Genomic DNA, 6,575 nt, shown 5'->3' on the forward strand with positions numbered 1-6,575 from the left:
CTTTCACACACCCACAAATATTGTCAGACACTGTCTGTGTTGTGGTGCAGGTTTTGGTCTGCATGCTTCCTCCAAGGATGCTCTTCATTTAGTGTCTGAGGTGGCCAGTACATCCACTGTGATAAAAATTAGTGTTCAGAGTGAACCCCACCAACTTGCATACAAAAAGCATGGAATGGTGGAAAATGGTTTCATGTGCAGGCTCCCTGCTGGGTCGTTGAAGCTTGCTCACGATTATTGGCATCTTTTGTCAAAAATGAGTTTTTATTGAATTTCCTACTAAAATTAGTATCTGCTTACAAAAAGTTTGGTCAGTGTAGGCAGAATTGTTTAAGGAACACAAAACAAAAGTTGGATTTTCAAAACAATTTATTGATGCTTCACACTTATATTGTGAACAGTTTAACTTGGCATACTGAAATTCTTAGATTTTGTTGTATACCCATACCTAGCTGTGTAAGCATCTATGATCTTCTTCCTTTGAGTCAGAACTGTGTTCCTGCACCTTCACCATGATGTCGCAGATAGAATAGTTTGTTGACCAAAAGAAGGTTGCAAAAATTTTGTACAAGTGATGTCATGTAGCCTTGCCAAACATTATTCTAGAAGTTTCTGTATTTTAAAACTTTCTCAGGGTGACATAACCTCTATTATTCAATGCACATTGTAGCCCAAACCAGTGTTTTTTGCAGCACAATAATCAAATCGTTATGTAGCTACCAATAATTCTGAACAATGCTTGAAATTTTTATGGGCTGAGATTGCCATATTAAACATCCCCAGATGTCCTCCTTTGACAAAATTTATTTATGCTTTAGTTGTTCACATTATTGTGACATAAGAACGTTTTCATAGACATCTAATTTTAGCAAGAAATTCAATAAAATCCCATTTTTAACATGAGGCGTCAATAATTATGAGCATGACTATATAGATCTGTCAGGAGCAGTTCACTGGAAATGGAGGCTTGCAGACTAATTTGATGTGTAAAGTCCTATGAAATCATGTCTTTTTGTGGAATTCACTTCCATCTGCTCTTGTGATAGAAACAAACAAAAATCAATATCTTGAGATGAAGTTGAGATTTTCAACTGTAGAGATCTTAATTATGTGATTCCTAGCACATTCACATTTGTAACATTCTAAATAGTTGCATTTTAAATAATCACTTCTCTCCAGTCAAATTATAGTTGCTTCTATTCAGACAGGTGTCCAGTTTGCAATAATGCTATTTATGAGGAGCACGTAAAAAACACCCACTACACTCTTGAAGTGGTTAGCATTAGGAAGGGCATCCAGCTGTAGAAACATTGCCAGATCGGATTGGAGCCCGGTGCAGCCTTCTGGCTCGCCAGCCCTCGACAATGATGATGATGAATCATGGAATATAACATCCTTCAATTTATGAACATCTTATAAGGAATTTGTAGGATACTAGATGGCTGATTCTTTTCTGATATTTGAATCTTTGCTCTTGAAATATACTTGAACATTGAAATATACCTGAACAACATATAATAGAATGTGTACAATTGCAGTAGAAGAATCTTTAAAAAATTACATTATGCATAGAAGTGGCTTAAGATATAGTGAAGCACTTATGCAGCAACATGTAAAAGTACCTGTGCAGTGTTACATAAAAACGCCTGTGCAGTGTTACATAAAAGTGCCCATGTGGTGCCATGTAAAAGCATCAAGCACACTCTGTAAAGTGGTTGGCATTAGAAAGGGCATTCAGCTATAGAAACCATACCAAAACAACTTGCCAGCTCTGGTCAAACCGTCCAACCCAGCTCAGCATGGAAAACAGACATTAAATGATGATGATGACGATGATGATGATAACGAAACAGAATTCTATAGATTATTTTATAAATCGTAATAATCACAATCAGTGAGAGCTGTTTTTCAAGAAAACATGAAAGATACAGGAACAATTAAAAATGTTTCCAAGATAACTCCCTGGAACAAGTATCAAACTGACAGTCTATAGTGGAGGTCATATTCCAGTCTCAAGAGTTGTGAGTAGCACACTTGTTGGCTTTATCATGAGATAGAAATTCTGTGGGGTCATAAGTTTAGTAATTATGGTGTTAGTCAGAAATACCACAGACAAAATTCATCAGATCTCTCTGATTGTAGTCAGATTGGTAGATATGTGACAGCAAATATGAGTTGAACAGAAAAGCCGATGATGCAGCATGTCTTTTGGCTGCCCCACTTGGTAGCCAAATTGGTTGTCCCTTTCTTTAAATGTAGCATACCTTCAACTACAGTAAGTACACATATATAACGTGGCCACCCTGTATAATCTGCATACTCCACGCAACCCATGCTGTACCACTGAAGAAAGTATATATTGTAGACACATTTTTCAACTACCTAGATTTAGTTCAAATTAAACTTAGTGTTTTTTCATGAGTTATATTTGTATTAAAACCATGTATGCTATTGCTAGGTGTGTCAGGCCTCAAGAAATTTGTTTAAAAAAATATGAATGAATGTGAACTCGAGCATTAAAGTAGTTGCTCAGTTGAACTGGTTAATTGAAAAAGTGAACCAAAGTATATAATGTATCCCAAGATAGTATATTGAAACTGAAAGGTACACATATCTAGGCTTGTTCATCCACAGAACAACTGATATGGACTTTAGAATAAATATCTCAAGGTGAAATGCTAGTGGGGTGAGAAATAGTTAAGGGATGGCCTATATTGTTACTTAGTGTCTGAGAGACTAATCAAGTGACAGTTTCAATTATCAGCTATGAGGTGATCTTGTCTGGGTGAGATAATGTGAGCATTCAAGGATATGACTCATAAAAATAACCAAGAAGAGTGATTATATATGAAGGTTTTGATGAAAGTTATGTTATTTCCATTATGGAAAATTATGGAGTAGAAACTAATAATATAAAATACAGATGTGGACAGGATTTAAAAAAAAAAAGGAACAAAGTAACAAAACTTATAAGTTAATTAAATCATGCTGATATGTACAGAGTGGAGCCTATACATGTGCATGACTTTTGATGCTTGAAAGGTTGTTTAATCCCAGGTCAACCCTGAATGGGTAAACCTATGATCAGAGATGTTCTGGTTGTGGTTGTTCTGTCCTTTTGTATATCAGGAACTACATTCTCCAAAGCATCCTTTGTTTTTTAAGAGATGGTTAGTGTGATTTGAGGTTGGGAGAGGTTGGTTGTTACTTCCTACAGGTCAGGCAACCCTGTAAAGTTTTGTGATTGGGAATTTTGTAACCTTGGCAGGACTAGTATTGCTCATATTGATATCTAGTCTGTAAGCTAGTGACATTCTTTCTTTACTTTGACCAGTGAAGAAATATATGATGTTTGTATGTTTCTTATTGTCTTCTTTATCTTTAAATTACATCAGCATGTCTTACATGATGACTTTAACTGAAGTCTTTTGTGTGTGTGTGCAATGGTGATTATTGTGAGTATTTGATGTGTACCATCTTAATTTAATGGTAATCTCTCGATTGGAGGAAAAGAGTTCTGCAATTTCTTACTGATCGACTTGCATAGATGATTTGTTTATCGTGATCAAATGTTTGTGCTGCACATAAGCTGACTCCTTCAATCAAATCGACACTGTCTGTACAAGTGTACAGTATGCTGCATGTCAGACGTTGAAGTGATTGCAGAGCAACAAGATATGAGATATTTTCCTCAAGAACATAGTGCACTGCCTGGTCCAGGAACTGAAACCATGATATCCTGAGTACAACACCCTTACTACTAGGCAATGCGCCCTCATGCAACAAACACTCTGATGTCAAACTGGTTGGCTGTCACTGCTGGCACAACTCATCAATGGACTGCATTGATGCCACTGGGAATGGCAGCCGGCACAGGGCAAGATGTATTACATAAAGTGTTATGTTGTATGGTTGGAGTTAGTGCAGTGGTGTAGCAAGGATTTTGGTTGCCCTCTTCCTTAAGCATAGCATACCTTCAACTATTATGAACACATGCATGTAAAGTGGGTGCCCTGAGTGGTTCACTCCCCACTCACCTAATGCTACATTACTGAGTTAGTATGCACCCATGATTGTTACTGTCTGCCCTGGTTGAGCAGACCTCTGGTTAAAGGCAGTCTATTATTGATCATTCCATTTTTGTTTTCAGATATAGTATTTCTAGAACTTCATTATTTGATGCCTCATTCTTCCTTCTTTTTAGAAGGAAGAAAGAGGCCACATAGAAGCTCTCACACTGATGTCATGTTAAAGCACAATACTTGCATATCATCATAAGAGGTAGCTAAAAGAATTGGTGACAGGAAAGGCATCTTGCTTAAATGAGGAATCATGATACTGCCATAGGGCCTGTAAGGCTAATCCTGGCTTTAGCAGAGAATGGCCTTAAAAATGAGGGTTATATTCTTTTACTTGTTTCAGTCATTTGACTGTGGCCATGCTTTGAAGGGTTTTAGTCAAATAAATCGACCCCAGGACTTATTTTTTAAAGCCTAGTACTTACTCTATCAGTCCCTTTTGCTGAATTGCTAAGTTATGGGGATGTAAACACATTAATACCGGTTGTCAAGGGGTGATGGGGGGACAAGCACACACAAAGACTCACACACGTAATCACACACACACGTAATCACACACACACACAAGCAAATGATCATTGTAAGATTTAATTCATTAAATTGAGTTCAATGAGTTCAATAAATGTTTTCAAATAAAATGAAATGAAGCAGATTTTGTTGTGAATGATGGATTATTAATTTATTCAATTATCCCAGAGCTGTTTCTTTCAAAAAGACCATGATATCATCAATGAAATAATGCATAGTATTATCATATAATGTCTTTTTGTACTCATCAGTGGATTGTAATTAAAACACTAAGATGTTTTAAATTTATTACTTTGAGTTTTTTCTTTGTTATCATTATATTAATAATTACTTCGTTATACTCACGAAATACAATCCAAGACTGAGACTTAAAAGCCTTTCATATTTTTAATTTGTCTGATTACGCTTAGAATCAATAAAAATATATTAATATACATTTACATAAGTGTTGTAAATATATTGTTTATATTTTAAAATAAATATATCAAGCTACAAATTTTAAGATCATCATCATCATCATCATCGTTTGATATCCATTTTCCATGCTGGCATGTGTTGGGTGGTTCGACTGGGGTCTGGAAAGCCAGGAGGCTGCACCAGACTCCAGTCTGATCTGGCAGTGTTTCTACAGCTGGATGCCCTTCCTAATGCCAATGACTCTGAGAGTGTAGTGGGTGCTTTTTACGCGCCACCGGCATGGGCCAGAGGTGGCTGGCATCGACCACGATCGGATGGTGCTTTTTACGTGCCACTGACACAGAAGCCAGTCGGGTTGAGGGGGCTGGCATCGACCACATTTGGATGGTGCCTTTTACATGCCACGGGCACGGGGACAACTACAATTTCCATTTGATTGTGATTTGATGTTGATGTACTTGACTGAATAGGTCTCCTCAAGCATGGCATGTTGCCCTGCGATCTAAGGGTACTTTTCATTTAACTGGTTATGTGACACTGGTGTAGGTTACAGCTGTGATCTCACTTTATTTGCCGGATCTTCTCAGTCTCAGCATATCTCCAGAGGTCTCTGTCTTTTGTCATTTCCTCCGTTCTAAGGTCATGCTTTACCATCTTATCCCATGTCATCCTGGGTCTCCCTCTACCCTGGATTCCTTCCACTGTTTGGGAGTGGCACTCCTTCACACAGCTCTCCTCATCCATCCATAGTCCATGACCATACCAATGCAAACGTCTCTCTTGCACGCCACATCCAATGCTTCTTCTGTCCAACATTTCTCTCAGAGCACTTACACTGTGTCGTGTGTGCACACTGACATTACACATCCAGCGGATCATGATAGTTACTGTAATTTAATAATAGTATTGTGAATCATTTGTTACTTGTAAAGAACTGAAAGAAACTGTAGATTGATTTTATTTTGTTGTTTCTAACTAAAAAATGAGTTAAAAATGTATATGTATTATGATAGATGACAATTAGAAAATTTAAATGTGACTTTGAAATAATAAGAAGCTCCTTATTTGGTGTTTCTAGATGTACATATGCATGTCTTTTTTGACCAGTAAGTTAGGGATCAACGAGGGAGGTATTTATTTGGATATGGTAGGGAGTAAATCAATCAGACAAATTAGAAATATGAAAGGCTTTTAAGTCTCAGTCTTGAATTGTATTTTGTGAGTGTAATGAAGTAAACATTAATATAATGATAACAAAGAAAAAACTCAAGGTAATAAATTTAAAACATCTTAGTCTTTTATTCTTTTAATTCTTTTATTCTTTTATTCTTTTATTCTTTTATTCTTTTATTCTTTTATTCTTTTAATTGTTTCAGTCATTTGACTGTAGCCATGCTGGAGCACTGCCATTAGTTGAGCAAATCAACTCCAGGACTTATTCTTTGTAAGCCGAGTACTTATTCTATCGGTATATTTTGCCAAACCACTAAGTTACAGGGATGTAAACAAGCGATGTTGGTGGGAACAAACACAGATACACAAACATATACA

General features: G+C 36.7%; 1 protein-coding gene across 1 annotated transcript in view; it reads left to right on the plus strand.

Moving 5' to 3' along the window:
* Positions 1-6,575, plus strand: part of LOC106871118 (alkyldihydroxyacetonephosphate synthase, peroxisomal) — an 85,881-nt gene that overhangs the window by 2,762 nt on the left and 76,544 nt on the right. The gene's annotated exons all lie outside the window — the stretch shown is intronic.

Source organism: Octopus bimaculoides, chromosome 17, assembly GCF_001194135.2.
Source record: "Octopus bimaculoides isolate UCB-OBI-ISO-001 chromosome 17, ASM119413v2, whole genome shotgun sequence".
Lineage (NCBI taxonomy): Eukaryota > Metazoa > Mollusca > Cephalopoda > Octopoda > Octopodidae > Octopus > Octopus bimaculoides.